A 19,006-nucleotide genomic window follows, 5' to 3' on the forward strand; every position below is an offset into this window, starting at 1 on the left:
CATGAGTTAAAGCTAATAAAATGGTCATGAAACTGTTTTCAATTTTTACTATGGTGCCATACAACCCACCTCCACCCTCACAGTCTCATCCCTCATCGGCCCTGACCCTCCCTCCTGTACATTCAAACAGCCCCCCTAATTTCAATTCCTGGGGAAAACACGGGACTCGTCCTTTCTGTTACATAACATATACTTTTGATTGCCAGTTGGATTTTTTTGTCTTTATGGAATGTTGCTGTCTTTACTGCTGATTGGAGCAATAATGAAGAGAGAAGCTCTAATATAAGCCATCATGTCCTAAAGTAAAATTGGTTAGCACAGTATCTGTTTTCCAGCTCCATTGTACTTGTAGCATTTAAATTGGCATTGTCCACTACTGGCTTGTCAAGTCTGCTCTCTCCGACATCAAGAGCAGGAAACAAATGTTTTTAAAACTGTAAATCCCAGCTGTGTTACTGCAGCAGGATTGTGCTTAAAATAGCTACTTTTGGTAAGGTCCTCTGTACAGCTTAGTCTTGTTGAAGAGGCTGATTAAAAAGCAAAAAAACCTTCAGCAAATTCAGTATTAATAGACTCTGCAAAAGAATAAAATGCTTTCAAAATCCTGTCTGTTTTCTTTAATAAATATGTAGGTATTTCTAGAATATATTTTAGCTTCTGCAGTTTTCACTTGCTGCTTTTAAATTTTGTAAGTAAACTTTGTGCTGCTGAAAAGTACTGGACTGATCTCACTAAATCCAAAATCCTCTGTTTGCCCATGCTGCCTGTGTTCTAAGGCTAAAGTCAGTGAAGGCTTCTAGCATCCCACCCTGCCAAGGACAGAATTTGTTCCAGAGTAAGAGAGTAAGGTACCATTGATGGCACTAGGGCCACTCTACTGTGGTCTCGCTAACTATAGATGAGCAGGCTTTTCCACTGAGCTTTCCAGGTCCTCTCCCGCTACAAAAGGGGGCACCAGAGGGGAAGAGTCGGCTCAGCTAGAGGCAGCTCGCAGATGGAAAGCAGATGGAAAGGGGATTAGGGCTCTCTGCACAACAGCATTCTTTCCCTTTAGTTGGAGAGGGAAGGAGACAACATGGTGGGCATAGCAAGGGGAGACTCTGACCGTGCACACGTGTATGCATACATACCTATATCTGCAACTGTAGCTGCGGTTTGAAGTGGAGTTTCTTTGCTTTCATAACGGAAGTATATGTAATACAAAAGCCCCTCTTATCCAGGAGCGCCACCAGCTTTTCTGCTGCCCTAGGTGGCGGAAGGTCCCGCCCCGAAATGCCGCCTCCCACAGAGGCGGCGGAAGGTCCCGCTGCCGAAATACCACTGCGGTCGCCGCCCCCCAAATTGTTGTGGCCTAGGCGACTGCCTAGGTCACCCAATAGGTTGCAACGGCCCTGCTCTTATCTCTTACTTTTCGGGAGGATGGAGATTTGTGAGAGTCTGAGCTTGGGGGGGAGGTTTTTTTGTCTATACTTTTGATGCAGTGGAATGTAGTATTGGGAGTAACAGGACAACTTTTTTGATTCCTTTTACATTCTAAATGAGTGCCAAGAGCATGCAGAGTCTGATGGACACACTGTTTTGTGTGTGTTTAGTTTAGTACAAATCAAAATAATTTTAATTGTTTTTTTAAAGGAGTGATACTTTAATGGCAATTAACTATATTAGAGCATGCATTGTTATGCTATTTGTGTACTTCCTATGTAGCTGAAAGCATGAGGTTCTAAGCAACAGGAATATGCATTAGTAGCCTAGTAATGGCTACTAATTGTTGTGGCTTATTGCTTTATTTAGACACATAGCATTTATGACAGTATATAGATAATGATTAAACTAAATTGTGTCCCAGTCATTCATAAATGAGGAAACCTTTCTCATCTGCTCTTGTGGTGCTCCTGTCCCCAGTACAAAAATATGAGGCCAGCAAGATTACAGGAATTCTGGCAACAATCATAGGCAAACATTACAGCATATTTGGAAGTTTGTTTGCTGAATGCTATGGACAAATTGTTTTTATTTTTAAATGGACATCACTGGCTTTTTAGTGCCTGAGGTTGAAGATTATGCTTTCAGGAATAAGCAAAGGAATCGTATCATTTGGGTCAAGGATTAAAGCTTAATACCAAATGCCAGCATGAAAGAGACAATCTTAACCAAAAGGACCAATACTCATAAGTATTCAATATAGAACCAATATTTTCAATATCGGGAACCAAACAAGCTTGCTATTTATAAGAATACATATACCACAAATTGGAACTTATGCTTTACTTCAGGTTAACCAAAGCTCCTTATTTAGGCAGGAAGTGTTGTCTGGTGGTTCGATCAGAGGACGGGGAACTGGGACTCCAGTGTTCTATTCCCAGTTCTACCATACACTCCCATTATGCCCTTACGCACATCACTTACCCTCTCTATGCTTCAGTTTGTCCATCTAGAAAATGTGTAATACTTGTGTACCTAAGAGCTTGTCAGGATGGAGAGTTACTGCATGGCAGCCAGGGTGTGAGTGTACAATGCACCAGCTTGCTGTGCAACTACTGCTACAGCGCAGTGAAAGTCCTAGAGCGTAGCTTAGCATATTATGCTGTCAAGTAGTAATGCTAAGCCATGCTCCAGGACTTTTACTGTGTTGTGTTGTAGCAGGTCCACCCATTATATTACTACATAGCAAGCTGGCGTACTGTAGATTCACACCTGGGCTTGCCACAAAGTAACTTGCCATCTGGACAAGCCCTAACAGGGTTCTTGTGAAGCTTAGTTTAGACTGGCAAAGCACTTTGCGTTTATTTATCAGCCTTTAATTTGTATTAAATATTTTGAAATCCTCTGATGATCTATTCGTAAATAGACAAACCTACAGGATGTGGTATATATGCATTGTCACAGAGTGGATGGTTCTTTAAGGGGAGATGTGTCTCAGCCCCACCTCTGACACAGCCTACTTACCTTCCCAGGCAGGGAAAACCAAAGAAAGGCATGTGTCGGGTCGGTCATGTGACCCAGTCACACTTCTGGGGTAGATAAGGCAGAGACTTTGAGGGTGAAGCAGGGGCTTGAACCAGAGAGAGCTAGAGAAGGCTGAAGCCAGATGTGACATTTTTGGAGTTCAATGCAAAACGGTAAGGGGCTGTCACCACCTGCCCTGTAACTCTGGGAACCTTCAATACTATGCTGCTGTGGCTCACAGCCCTGATACCGACAGCCAGCATACAAGCATGCAGGACACACCCTGGTTTCCACCACCTAGTTACTTTTTTCAGGTTGACCCCAACACCCTCCCTGGCCCAAATTTCCGCAAAATCATTTGCCAATGTGACAATCTGCTGAGGCTCCCAGAATTGTGAGTTACTGTGTTATTCTCTCAGCCTCAGCAAGTGAGAGTTTTGCTACTGCTAACTTGTGTGAGAACTCCCTGACACACCAGCTTGTCTCCCTTGCCAGCAAAGTCTTCAGTACTCTGCTGGTCCAAACCTCACCTTGCAGGAAGCAAATAGTGTACCTCAACTCCCGAGTTCCCCGGAGACTTCCCTGCAGTGTCCAGCTTTCTCCCGGAACACTCACTGAAGTTGTTTGTTGGTCCTTTTAAAGAGACAGTACACTGCAGCTCATTAACGTAACTGGGTTTTGACAAACTCTCATTTCAATCACAGCACTGAATTAATTTATAGTAAAAATAAAACAAGTTTATTAAACAAGTTATAGGTGTAACTGATACTGAGTATAAGGAGTAAAGAAATGGTTACAAACAAAAGTTAAAAAAATACTTTAACTTCAGCAAGTTACATTCTTTGCCTAAGCAGGTTTCGTACCTATAGTCAGTTCCCAGAACATAAGAACAGCCATACTGGGTCAGACCAAAGGTCCATCTAGCCCAGTATCCTGTCTTCTGACAGTGGCCAATGCTAGGTTCCCCAGAGCGAATGAACAGAACAGGCAATCATCAAGTGATCCATCCCCTGTCGCCCATTCCCAGCTTCTGGCAAACAGAGGCTAGGGACACAATCCCTGCCCATCCTGGCTAATAGCCATTGATGGACCTATCCTTCATGAACTTATCTAGTTCTTTTTTTTAATCCTGTTATGGTCTTGGCCTTCACCACATCCTCTGGCAAGGAGTTCCACAGACTGACTGTGCATTGTGTGAAAAAATACTTCCTTTTGTTTGTTTTAAACCTGCTGCCTATTAATTTCTTTTGGTGACTCCTAATTCTTGTGTTATGAGAAGGAGTAAATAACAATTCCTTCTTTACTTTCTCTACACCAGTCATGATTTTATAGACCTCTATCATATCCCCCCTTAGTCGGCTCTTTTCCAAGCTGAAAAGTCCCAGTCTTATTAATCTCTCCTCATACGGAAGCCGTTCCGTACCCCTAATCATTTTTGTCGCCCTTTTCTGAACCTTTTCCAATTCCAATATATCTTTTTTGAGAGGGGGCGACCACATCTGCATGCAGTATTCAAGATGTGGGCATACCATGGATTTATATAGAGGCAATATGATATTTTCTGTTTTATAATCTATTCCTTTCTTAATGGTTCCCAACATTCTGTTTGCTTTTTTGACTGCCTCTGCACATTGAGTGGATGTTTTCAGAAATATCCACAAGGACTCCAAGATCTCTTTCTTCAGTGGTAACAGCTAATTTAGACCCCATCATTTTATATGTATAGTTGGGATTATGTTTTCCAATGTGCATTACTTTGCATTTATCAACACTGAATTTAATCTGCCATATTGTAGCCCAGACATCCAGTTTTTTGAGGTCCTTTTGTAGCGCTTCGCAGTCTGCTTGGGACTTAACTATCTTAAGTAGTTTTGTATCTTCTGCAAATTTTACCACCTCAATGTTTACTCCTTTTTCCAGATCATTTATGAATATGTTGACTAGGACTGGGCCCAGTACAGACTCCTGGGGGGCACCACTATTTACCTCTTTCCATTCTGAAAACAGATAATTTATTCCTACACTTTGTTCCTATCTTTTAACAAGTTATCAATGCATGAGAGGACCTTTTTCTTTTATCCCATGGCAGTTTATTTTGCTTAAGACCTTTGGTGAGGGACCTTGTCAAAGGCTTTCTAAAGATCCAAGTACACTATATTCACTGGATCCCCCTTGTCCACATGCTTGTTGACCCCCTCAAAGAATTCTAGTAGATTGGTGAGGCATGATTTCCCTTTACAAAAACCATGTTGACTTTTCCCCAACAAATTATGTTCATCTATGCATCTGACAATTTTGTTCTTTACTATAGTTTCAACCAGTTTTCCCGGTACTGAAGTCAGGCTTACTGGCTTGTAATTGCCGGGATCACCTCTCGAGCCCTTTTTAAAAATTGGTGTCATATTAGCTATCCTCCAGTCTATTGGTACAGAAGTTGATTTAAATTAATTCGTTACAAACTACAGTTAGTAGTTCTGCAATTTCACATTTGAGTTCCTTCACAACCTCCTGGTGAATACCATCTGGTCCTGTTCACTTATTACTGTTTAGTTTATCAATTTGTTCCAGAACCTCCTCTAATGACACCTCAATCTGGGACAGTTCCTCAGATTTGTCACCCAAAAAGAATGGTTCAGGTTTGGGAATCTCCCTCACATCCTCAGCCGTGAAGACCGATGAAAGGATTAATTTAGTTTCTCCGCAATGGCCTTATTGTCCTTGAGTGCTCCTTTAGCACCTCGATCGTCCAGTGGCCCCACTGATTGTTTATCAGGCTTCCTGCTTTGGATGTACTTAAAAAAAAAATTGGTATTACTTTTTGAGTCTGGAAATTCTTTTTTGGCCTTCCGAATTATATTTTTACACTTCATTTGCCAGTTGATGCTCCTTTCTATTTTCTTCACTAGGATTTAACTTCTGGTTTTTAAAAGATGCCTTTTTGTCTCTCACTGCTTCTTTTACTTTGTTCAGCCATGGTGGCACTTTTTTGGTTCTCTTACTATGTTTTTTAATTTGGGGTATGCATTTAAGTTGAGCCTCTATTACAGTGTCTTTAAAAAGTTTCCATGCAGCTTGCAGGGATTTCACTTTTGGCACTGTCCCTTTTAATTTCTGTTTAACTAACTTCCTCATTTTTGTGTAGTTGCCCTTTCTGAAATTAAATGCTACAGTGTTGGGCTGCTGTGGTGTTTTTCCCGCCGCAGGGATGTTAAATTTAATTATATTATGGTCACTATTATCAAGTGGTCCAGCTATATTTACCTCTTGGACTAGATTCTGTGCTCCACTTAGGAATAAATCAAGAATTGCCTCTCCTCTGGTGGGTTCCAGGACGAGGTGCTCCAAGAAGCAGTCATTTAAGGTGTCAATAAACTTTATCTCTGCATCCCATCCTGAGGTGACATGTACCCAGTCAATATGGGGATAGTTGAAATCCACCATTATTATTGAGGTTTTTTATTTTTATAGCTTCTCTCATCTCCCTGAGCATTTCACATTCACTAACCCCATCCCGGTCAGGTGGTCAGTAATATATCCCTACTGCTATATTATTATTTGAGCGTGGAATTACTATCCATGGAGATGCTATGGTACAGTTTGGTTCATTTAAGATTTTTACTTCTACGCTTTCTTTCACATATAGTGCCACTCCCCTACCAGCATGACCTGTTCTGTCCTTCCAATACATTTTGTACCCAGAGACTTCCATCCCCTTGGTTGAAGGACCCAACATTCTGTGAATTCAGGAGCTCTGGCCCCTTGAATCCCCCAAGTGATGGACCAGTATGGGTTCTCTCCCCTTTCTTTTTATAGTCCAGTAAATCTTTGAAATGCATTCTTTGAAAAGTAGGCCCAAACAAAGCTGCTCTTGCCTGCTGGGCTGCAAAGGCCATGTTGTCTTCCCAAAATTCATTGACCCTTCTTCAAGAAGCAGGAAGGTTTCCTGCTGTTGACTTCCCTTCCCCCTGCTGATTCAGTTATAATAGGGCTTCCATTAGTTTGATTCCATAATGCTTAATTCACATTGGAGACTGGTAAATAGCTCCATTCCCTCCTGGCTGGGAGAGAACCTGTTTCTCCCTGTCTTTGGTCACAGACTTTAAAACATAATATCAGGGAGTATCCATAATTGATCATATAGTGTTAATACATGCATTTCACAATGATATTAATCATCAGTGTGTCACCATCTTTCATAAAATCCCTTACTCAATACGCTTTTATAATATAATAATATTGCATAGTCAGTTGATTCAATTACTTATCATTTAAGGTTCAGACCCCCTGTCTTTATAGTTCAGAGGCTATCTTCCCCACTCGCTAGTTTTGAGGGCATTGTTTCCGTTTTATGTAAATTTACCTTCATTGTCTCTGCATGATGACCACACTGATCAGACAGGCAAATACACATTCCTTTGTCTAAGGCAGACTGTTTATGCATTGCTTGCCAAACACATTTTAAGAACATACTTCTAGCACATATTTATTACTCTTTGTATACACCCTGTATGTCCACCATGCAAGAATATTAATGATCAGTGAGTTATTAGTTTTCCAATGACTTATTACATACATACATTTTGGGTGGATATCATGACAACAGTGTGTGATATGTAGTGAGTATGTCAGGCCTGGTAAGCGTTGTTGACAGAGTAGCGAACCACCAATGGTCCTCTGTGTGTCACCTCCCACCTGGCATTGATACAATAGGATTAGCCACTGGGTACTCCACAGGCATCACTTCAAAGTTCCACTGAACCCATAGACCGGGGCACCTCTCCCCTCTTTAACATTCATACTTCCCCAGGTTCACACCCATCTGGGTTACCCAGGCCAGTGAAGGTTTCTGTCACCCCCAAAAGCATGAAACCAGATCTCTTACAACTCCGAGTCTGCCCTGCTATCCTCTGGCTACCCTCAGCTGTGCTAGCATTTCTCTGCACTCGGCAAATTTCCCCTGGCCCAGCAGAATCCTGACCCTCAGCTATTTATTTTCTAACTGCACCAGTGACTCACTGCAGTTTTGGGGCCAAAGCACTGTCCTATAGTGCCTCAGTTTCCCTACTGCCAATGGAGTGCTAGCCCACAGCTTTTCTAGCTGTGCCAGAGTCTCACCATTCCCAGATGACTGGCCTGCTCTCAGTGGAATGGGGCTTGCTTTGTGACTTCTTCAAGTCAGGAACCTAGGGAGCTGCAGGAAGTGAGATTGCTCCTGCAGGAGTCCCTGAGACACTAGGGGAGACAACCCAGTGGAGAAAGGACTGTGGTGGTGTGACCAGGCCTCCTGGCTGTGGAGGAAGACTGGAAGTCCCATCAGAGAGTCCTTGAAGGAAGGACTATTCTGTAGGTTTTGATTTGAATTCTGTTTCTTGAAAGCTTTTGTTGCCAGCCTGAGGGAAATTGGCAGCGGTCAATTCAAAGAGCCCAGAAAGAAGTACAGCACAAACCCTTCCCTATTGGCTAAAGGATTCACAGCCCTCTTTTTGCAGTTATGGGCCTGGAAGGGTGTTGGAAACTGTGTAAAAACTCAGTAAATTAGACACCAGAAGGGAGGTCTTGCTTTAAGAAAACTGAGGGTGAAGTGCCTGCAGGGCCATGAGGGGGTGTTCCAGAGGTGGTATGAATACAAAACAAAATATTGTCACATGAAAAACAAAACAAATCTGTTTAAAAGTGAGCAAAAGACTAAAGTAGGAGTCACTTCATTTAAAAATAGGATCAACAAATATCCAAATTATTTAACTAGTAATTTGCAAAGAGAAATGGGTCAGTCAAATAACTTTTAGCACTTGTACAATACATACTTTTTAACAAAGTTATTAACGGAACCTGTAAACAAATTCAGTGGGATGTGGAGGTAAAAATTCCATCTTGTCTCCAACCAACAAAAGGGGAGGGAATAATCAAGGGGTTTAATTTTAACAGAAAGTTCACTTGGAAACCTTTCAGTGTGGACTGATCAGGACAGGTGACATTAGACTACACTAACATTCCACTACGCTATTTCCTCCGTTCAGCACTGTCCTTCTGGGATAGCAACAAGCAGAACTTTAAGTGGTGGAATGGGTTTTTTGCTGTAGTAAAAATCTTTCATTTATTTATCCATAAAGGGTAACATGTAAGGTATCTACAGAAAGCTCATAACTTGTCAAGATTCATAATCATTGTGAGATGTATGTATGGGTAATATTTAAGGAATAATGTATTTATATTGAAAGTATGCTTTATGGACTTGAAGTAAAAATTAATCACCAGGTAATAATGGGTCACAATGGTGGCCCATTTAGATGGGAGGGAGTTGTCACTCCACCCTGTTTAACAAGTGATGCAATGCAAGGCTCAGTTGTTTAGTCTTCCTCAATCCCAAGACTTTCAATGGAAAACCATCAGAGACAACTGTGAACAATTGGAACCTCTTGAAGGTAAAAAAAGAACATTACAGCATGACAGGTTCACCTGGCTAGAAACAAGACTGTTCCAGTATAACACAGAGGAGGTGTTCAGGATCAAGGTGTTCTCATGGAAAAATTAGATCTGGTTTCCTGTGAGGCCAGTCAGCTCTGCAACAGTCTGAACTGGGGTGGGGTGGGGGACTTTATTAGATAGGAAAGGTAACTATTAACAAGTGTAGACCCAGGTTCATGTTTTTTGTGTGTGTCATAACAGTTTGTTTCTACCACACTTTCTTGTTTCTAGTAGAACCTCTATTCTTTCTTAAATAAACTTTTTGTTTTATTTTAAGTGCTCACAAGTGCTGTGTGGTTTGCAGGAGTGATAGCTTAAGGTAAAACTAGTAAAATAGTTTATGCTGCACCTTCAGGAGCAGATGATCTGGATATTCTGTGAGTAGCCAGTATCAGGGGCTGGATATTACAGGGGAATGGTTCAAAGGGACTCAGGGACTGGGTTGCACCTATTCTTAACCTGCCTGGCAAAGGAAGGGCTGGTGTAGCCCAGATGAGAATTCTTGAGTGGCTGAAAAGCTGATGGGGGTACAGAGCTGACACCCAGTCAAGCAGAGGCAAGATTCCCTCATGTTGTAGGTGAGGGAAAACAAGGTGACTCCAATCCTGGGTACCCCAAGAACCATCACAGGCACAACTGATTTGAAGAGTTGAAATCTGTAGGATTGCCAAGGTGCTGCCTCGTTACATAGATTGTACACTGAAAGGACATTGAACCTACAGTAAACATTACAGTTATTGGTAACATGCTCATTCTACATACAAGGGTACTTCAGCCACTGAACTAGTATGCACCTGTAACGGCAATGTTGGTGCTATTGCTGACCTAAAATTATCAGGTGAAGTGTAAGGAATGTTTCCTTAACTGTACTTACTAAATAAGATAAAAAATGAAATGTTAAGTGAATCAGAGTCCTCCTCTCTCTATTGTATTACAAATTTCAAAATCAATAACATGCTGAAGAGAAAATGTTATAAGCAGTATTAACATGCCAGGTCACAGTCTCACTCCAGTGCTCACCCTCTTGTAAATGTGGCTCCTGTGTATGCATGAAGTGGCTTGTTTCACAAGATGCACCTGGCATGCCCACATAACCAAAGGCAAGCTCATGCTTGTGGTGGAAAAAAATACAGCTGGGTGAATTTGGTGGTTTAAAAAAAAATCATCGTTTCTCGCATTTCATTTTGTGTATATTTGCAACCAGAAGACTTGGTTTCCCATGAAACTGGACCTAAATGTTATAGAATTAGGGTTTTTTTAATGGTTTTCTTAAATTGTAGGGTTTTGGGGACCCTGCACCAATCTTCTCTCCACCAATGCTCTCAATCCCACCTTTCTTCTAAGTGGATGGAGACCCCCTAGTTCAGTGATGAGAGCAGAGTTTTTCTAGGAGCTAGTCAGAAAATGGAAACAAAACAATTATGAATATGGGTTTTTTTTTTTATCAGACAGGGCAGGGACATGAACCTAAATCTCCCAGGCCGCTGCCCTAACAACCAGGCTATATAACTGACCAGAGGGCCCTGGACCCAAAACACTTTCACAAATTGAAAAGTTCAGGTTTGGATCCAAAAACAGACATTTTGACACATTTTTTGTGTGTGAAAACACTTAAAGTGGTTTTGTTGTTGTTCCAAAACGAAAACACATTTTGAAACCTTGAGAGTTGCTGTGGAATGGATTTGTTGTTCTCCGGAGAGCTCAAGTTGATAGACAATATAGCGTGATATGGCTGAAAAAAAGCAAGTGAAATTTTAGGGTGTATACACAGACAGGTTGTTAATCCCTCTATACATGGCACTGGAGCACCTGTGCCTTGAATCCTTCACTCCTCTCTGGCCACCTCATTATCAAAGATGTGTAGACTAACTGGAGGGGGTTAAAAGAACAACAACAAAAATTATTAGGGGGCTAAAGAGACAGAGAGATGAGGAAAGTAAATCTATATTTATACCTTGGTGAAGGGTATGTCTACACTGCAATGAAAACCCATGGTTAGTGGGACTTGAGTCAGCTAATCCTGGGTTAGAGAACCTGGGGTTTGAGCAGCTATATGGATTGTTAACCCTATATTAGGAATTTTCTAACCCAGGCTCAAACCTGCAGCTCTAGAATCCACATTGTAGCATGCAGACCCGAGTCAAACCAGCCATATCCCAGATTCCCTACTGCCCTTCTAAAATGTGGCTGCTATAACCCTTTGACCATGGTGCACTGTGGGAAAACTTTTTACTGTCCACCCTGCACATTACAGGAAGTTTGAACAGCCCACCAACACATCCTGCTGAGTAACACGGAGGAGGCGCCTTTTCAAGAATTTCTTTTGCATGCACTTTCACTCCTGTGTCAGGAATTGGGCAGACTAGTGGACATTTGAGCAGCATTTTTTGACCCACCAAAGGCACCTGACAGAGTTTATGATGGAGCAGGAGGAGGCAGAGTAACCAAGCATGGCAAATTTGAACTGGCTGATGCTGCTCATGACACTCAGGATAGCTGCTGATGCCCCTTACGTAGACCAGCGCTTCTGGCATGGGGCCACAAGCACGGACTGGTGGGATCACATCATCATACAGAGCAGGGATGACCAGCAATGGGTCCAGCACTTGCGCATGAAGACAGCTACATTTCTGGAACTGTGAGCAGCTTGCCCCCATTGTCCAGTGTAAAGATATATAGAGGAGGACACCCTTGCTGGTCCAGAAGCAGGTTGCTATAGCTGTCTGGAAGCTGGCTACCCGAGAGTACTACAGGTTCAATGCAAACCAGTTTGGTGTTGGCAAGCTGACTGTGAATAAAGTGGTGGCAGAAGTTTTGGAGGCAATTGGGAGTGTAGTTTGCCCCCAAGTGACAGGCATAAAAGATACATTTGTGAAGTGATGACTGGGTTTGAGAGAATGGGGTTTCGAAACTATGCTGGGGCCACTGGTGGGATTCACGTGCCCATAGTGCTCTCCTCAAGGAGCACATGGGTACATACACTGCAAAGGGTACTACTCCATTGCTATGCATGTTCTTGTGGACCACAGAGGTTGATTTAAGAATGTCAATGTGGGCTGCACTGGGAAAGTTCATGATGCCAGGGCTTTTTGCTGATCAGGAGTCTACATTCATGTACAGGCTGGGACACTATTCCTACCATATGACATTATCATAAATGGAGTTATTGTTCCCACTGTTATTTTGGGGGACCCTGCATACTCCCTTTTGCCTTTGCTTATGAATCTGCACTCTGATTTTAGAGGCCCTGGCAAAAGACTGTTTACACTCAGCAGGTGTACAATGATGGTTGAACGTGCTTTTGGTAGATTGAAATTCAATTGGAGATGTCTACAGACACGTTTGGATGCCAGTGTCATAGATGCTGTCTGCGTTACTGTGGCTTGTTGTGCTCTTCACAATCTTTGTGAAGCCAGAGGTGAGCCATTTCCCTCTGAATGGACCTATGACAGCAAGAGGCCACTGAACCGGTACACTCAGCCAGAAAATGCACCAACCGCAGCCAGAGCTGGATGCTCCCAGGCAACAGAAGTCAGGGATGTTTTGTGCTCCCAGATTATGAACTTGCATGGGGAAATAGTACCTTTATGAATGTGCATGGGGCAGGGGGGAGGATGGGGCTTGATTGACATGCACTGTACTTATGAATGACATGACCACTTGTGAGATAGGGGTAGGGAGTGGGGGATGATTCACAGTATGGATTCATATAAGGAAGTGATTGAAGTATGGGTCGCTGCACCTAACTGTATAGAGGAATAGTATTTGCTTACTAATTCCTAATTGTCCCTGATCATGTGTTTACCTTTATTATTTCAAATACAGATTGTGTGATGAGATGCAGTGATAGCAACGAACTTTCTTGATGACATAAACAACTTTATTTGTAAAAAGGTATTATAAAAGTACAACTTTCATCCATTGCCAGGCAAGCCAGCTGCCATTATCACACCAAAACAGCAGGAACAAGAGAACCTTTCCAAAACAACATCAACTACAAGTGCAAACAGTGAAACTATTTACAAGACAGGGACCTCTTACTGTTGCATGTACCTTGGCTCCTCATTCTCATTTCCCTTCTTTCCCCATTTGCCACACACTTGGTGTCAGGGGTGGGGGGTGGAGGCATCCTCCACGGTGTGGGGGCGTGACATTATCTGATTAAAATATAACCATCTAGATCATTGTTGCAACCACTGTTATATATTTGCAGAAAATCTTGTACAAAGGTTGTCAAGTGAGGTGTCTATGAAAAATTCATGACTCACTGAATATAATTCTGCTATCTGTATGCATGTATCATTTTTGTATTTGAAGTTATAAGATATTGGCTCTATACTTGGATTTAAAATATTTGCTCCTGGGGTAACGCCCACAAGGTAGCTAGCCAGCACATTTTGGAGGGACTATTCAAATTGAGTGACCCATCAAAAGAACATTTATCTGACAATGGACCATGGGAGATGCCCATCTACCCTCAATGGAATTTCCTGGCTAGGTGAAATGCATGGACATGGGACTTGCCCATGTGACTCCAAACTCCATCTTGTAGCTGTAATTTTCCACAGTAAGAACAATGGGATGCCCTCCACATGGCAGAAACTATAAAAGGCCCTGGAAACACCTCCATTTTGCCTCTGTCCTGCCCAAGCCTCTGGACTATGAACTTACACTAATGGGAGCATTCTAACCAAGGGACTGAGGTCCTTTCAATGATTTGGAAGTAGCCAGAGACTTGATTTTAAGCCAGCAGTTTATTCCGTCATGGCTACAAGCCTGAACCAAGAACTTTGCAATTACTGTATGTATTTGATTCCTTTAACCAATTTTAACTCTCACCTTTCTTTTCTTTTCTTTTCTTTTCTTTTCTTTTCTTTTTATAAATAAACCTTTAGATTTTAGATACTAAAGGATTGGCAACAGTGTGGTTTTTCTGGGGGGTAAGACCTAAGTTATATATTAACCTAGGTGTGTGGCTGGTCCTTTGGGATCAGAAGAACTGTTTATTTGATTAGCCTGGTTGTAAAGAACCACTTATCTCTGAATCCAGTTTTTTGGTCGTGATATAAGAATTGGAATGCCCAAGGAAACTGCTTTTATGACATCTTGTTAGCCAGTGTGGTGAAACGGGTTTACTTTTGTTGCTGGTTTGGTATATCTTATAAAAGAATAACCACCAGTTTTGGGTTGTGTTTGCCCTATTTCTCAGCAGTTTGTCCTGAATTTGGCATCCTCAGTTGTGACCCACTGAGGCACGGTTACAGGTGGTCTAGACGGAGGACTGCATGGGGTTAAGTTGTCCTGCCCAGCCATTCATGGGGCCTGATTGCCTGGGCCAAAGAAGGACAGAGACGACAAAGGAAGTTGACCCATGGGATTGTGGGATACTTTTGGCAGGACCCAAGTCAAGGCGGGGGCTGCATCTACACTGCAAAGCAACAGGGCTTGAAGGCTGATTTGTGGCTTGACTCAGGTTGGATCCTGCAGCTTCGCAGGGTCCTGGGACCCTGGGTGCAAGCCCTGAATTAGTATGATTTGTGTGTAGACAGAAAGGGGGTTAGGCTTGAGCCTGAGTCTGAGCCTAGACTTACACTGCAAGGTCAACATACCCTAAGTGACTAAGTTGGGGCAGGATGTAACTGTGACACTAGTGGACCAGGTGCCAGCTTATGCCAAGGCCCCAGGCCCCAAATGCATAGCTGGAAACCAGTCTTGCTTACCTATGTGCAATATCAAAATAGATATTAGATGTTCAGTGGATAAGAATGTGTTCTGGTGTTTAGACTTTATAAAACATTTGTAGGATGCTGCATGTATTGATCTCACTTATAAACTCTATAGCCGATGGTATAAAGTTTTATATTGAGTGGTTTTGCATTGTAAACCTCTGTAATTATGTAACTCATCAAATAGGAAAAAAAGCATTGATTAAGGTAAACTACTTGTCTGTGGCCTATTGAAAGCAATTGAAGTATTGTGTAGCATCAAAGGACAGAGACTTTGTAGATGGCATTCCTAACTCTGTCCAGGAATGTATGAACTCATCCCATCAGTTTTGGAGTCTGGAGTGGAGGGAATAAAAATCCCTCACAAGGAGAAACTGGATCTCTTTCATGCTATCTGGACTCTGAGGGGCAAAAATTCCTAAACATAAGCAAAGAGATTTCCATGCTACTTGGCATGGGTTAGCCCTGAAAGACACTTTGAATTGACAGATTACTACAACTCTGTCACCTTTTGAATCACAGACCGAAATTCACTTGTGTATATATGCATGCTTGTTTTAACCTGTAAATAACTCATGTCTTTTTCCTAGTTAATAAACCTTTAGGTAGTTTTATTATGGGACTGGCTACAAGTATTGTCTTTGGTATGTGATCCGAGATACAAATTGATCTGAGGTATATGACTGGATCCAGGACTTGAAGTAACCTAAATGTTTTGAGATTTTTGGAATAGTGACCAATTAGCACGAAGTCTGGCTTGCCTAGGTGGCCAGATAGACCGGAGAGCCTAAAGGGACTGTGTGACTCCATGGTGAGACTGTTACAGTGATCCAGGAGTTCACATTTATTACTGGGTTGGTGAAATCTAATTATAGAACATACCACCAATTTGGGGTGCCTGCCCTGTTTTTGACAGTCTGCCCTGAGGTAGGCACTCACAGTTGTGGTTCACTCCAGACAGAAGGACAATAACAATCCACAAATAATTGAAGTGAGTAAATTTCAAGGAAGAGGGAAGCTGCTTAGGATGGTAAAGGGGGTTATAATTTGGATTAATGAAATAGAGGGGAAAATGTAGAGGAAAAATGTCCTGATGTCTTAGACTGCATAATAATCTCCCATGGGAGGTGGTGGAATTACCCACCACCACCATTGCTTAGGCCATTTAAAAGCAGAGTGGAAAAACACTAAGTGTACAAAAGGGGGAAATTCAGTACTGGCTGAGAGAGAGAGTAGATGACCTAATAGTGCTTTTCCATCTCCTGCTTCTAAGGTTCTCTGAGAATAATAAACTTCCACAACAGCTCCATACATGACCTCTTATCCCTTCCTCGAAGGGTGAAAAAATATAGAGGGGAAAATTAAAAGGAGGACAGAAACTATGAAATATTTTGCTTCAAGCCATGTTTTGTGCAGTCTGCAAGGGACAAAACATCCCCATTTAATAAAGTGCTGAGATGGATTCAGAGAGCTTGCTAAAATCAGTTTCTGAAAACAACAAAGGGCCCATCCCTCAGGCCCATAAAAGGGCTTTCATGCAGCAAAACATTACATTGGATTTAAGATTTTCGTCTGATATGTAGCCAGTATGAAATGCTCTATGTAAAGACATTTCTTCTAATAAAAGCCTGAGCCAGCCAGTAAAGCTATAAAGATAGTGATGAAAGTAAAAGTCAAATATGATTATACTGGAATTGCATAACCAGCATGAGAGTGCTTACTTTAGTGTCCCTTTAAAGTGGACAGTACACTCTTTCCAGTGGAATGGGAGTTATCGTGTTACAACTGCTTTCCTCTGCAGCAGGGGCCAGCTGCACTGCAACAACATTTTAACATCAACAGCTCTGTATGTTCCTGTGAAAATATGCAGGAAACAAGATTTTCTACTTTGTGGAGATAAAGAAGAGTACCATGGTTTGTTTAACGTTTGCAGTTTTATCATTTGAAGAATACTGTGTACTACTGACGACAGAAACCTATTATTGTTTCATGGATAGGACCTCCGGAAGGGACTACAAAACAACATCTTACCATCAATCTCGCTTCCCCAAGCAGAGTGTAGTTAATATTTTACAATTGACTTTTTAAAGGGAGTTGTGGACTTTTTAAAAAATAACTCAAAGCACAAGGTATTGATAATTGTGAATCAAATTAATTATTGATTGCAACATCCCCAACCCTTATCACCAGCACCAAGCCTCCCGTAGGCTGCCACCCAGCTCCAGCTCTGAATCTCCAGGCCCACCTAAGGGCCCCACCCCCAAACTTAGCCTGTACCCTCCAACTAGTACTAACCCAAAACTTAGACTGGGCCTGCCAACCTAGCCCCAACCCAAGTCTAGTCAAAGCCTGTACCCTGTCATAAACCTATCCTACACTCGCCTCCTGGCCCCAACCCTAAGCTTAGTCCAGTCCCCTGCAAAGGGCCCCAAATTAACCCAGGCCCGCGAATTGTCCCCATCCCTAAAGCTAGCTTGCCCCTTCATTACTAACCATGAACTGGACCCAAAGTAGGACTGCCAAGTGTCTCATATGCCGCTTATTCATTTGACAGCTCTGTCACATATGCCCACATTTCAGTTGGATTCTCACACATCAGCTGAGCTGTGGGTCTGCCAGAAATGGCAATTTCCTGCAGTATCTTTGGGAAATCTTACTGTACGAAGTTTATGTATCATTGGGCCAAGGATTGTATGTAATTGCATGGCGGAGGGCGACCACACTACCTCCAGGCACTAAGAACAGCATAGGGTGACCTAAGCAAATTCACTCAGGTTGTAACACCTCAAGAGGGGCACCCCTTCCTGGGGAGGCACGCATATACTAGTTTAGACTGGATTCCTCAGAGGCCAACAGACAAAGAAAGAACTTTTGGATAAATAGCCTGAGTTTAAACTGACTCAGGGCCTTCATTCTTACCTTGAAAACAGACAGGACCATCTGTCCAAGGGGAGGGCTCCAATCCTTAGGGAAGAGTTGGAAGGGCTGACATTGACCAGAGCCTCTGTGGGAGATGGGGGAGGGGATCTCTGCTGAGCATTTTAGTATGCATGTAGCTTCTCTTCTTGTTTTTAATGTTTTCTCTGTATTGCTTTCACCTAAAGAATAAATGTGCTTGCTTAGAAAGAGCTGTGTGGTACCTTTATAACTGTGGCAATTACACTGTTTATAGCCTCTGAGGAGAAGGCAAAGCAGGCCTCCTTAGGGAACTTGACTTTGCTGGAGAATTCACAGTATAGGCAAGGAACGGTGTAGCCTGGAAAAGCCCCAGTGATGAGGAAGAGAGATGCAAGTTTCTGCCCAAGAGAGGTGACAGCTGAGGCACTGGAAATCTAAAAATGGGTGCCCTTGCTGGACCACAAGGGAAATACAGGTGCAGTTTCCCTGAATTGACAGTAGGTCTTTGCCTGCAGTTGCAACCCCAGGCTGTCTAAGGATATGTCTACAATGGAGTGAGAAAGGGTGATTTCCAGCTCAAGTGAGGCATACCTCTGATTGAGCTAGTGTGCTAACAACAGAGACGTGTGGCTGTGGGGGTGGAAGCAGTGGGAAGGGCTAGCTTTCCCAAGTACATAGCATCTGGGATAGGATCACACTTGAGGCAGCTAGCCCTTCCTGCTGCTTGCATCACCACAGCCTCATTGCTATTTTTAGTGCACTAGCTCAATCAGAGTTAGTGCTGGTATCTCTCCTCAAGTTGAAAATTAAACCTCCAGCTTCAATGTAGATATACCCTAGCATTGCTGTGGAGTCTGCTGCACCAATGACCTTTCTACATCCTATCTTGCTACACTATATTGGTTCCCAGACAGCAGCAGCAGCAGCGAGGAGGCAGGGAAGGATACTGGATAATGTGAGAGGCCCACTAG

The sequence above is a fragment of the Terrapene carolina genome, unplaced genomic scaffold, assembly GCF_002925995.2.
Source record: "Terrapene carolina triunguis isolate 2854851 unplaced genomic scaffold, T_m_triunguis-2.0 Scaffold95, whole genome shotgun sequence".
Classification (NCBI taxonomy): domain Eukaryota; kingdom Metazoa; phylum Chordata; order Testudines; family Emydidae; genus Terrapene; species Terrapene triunguis.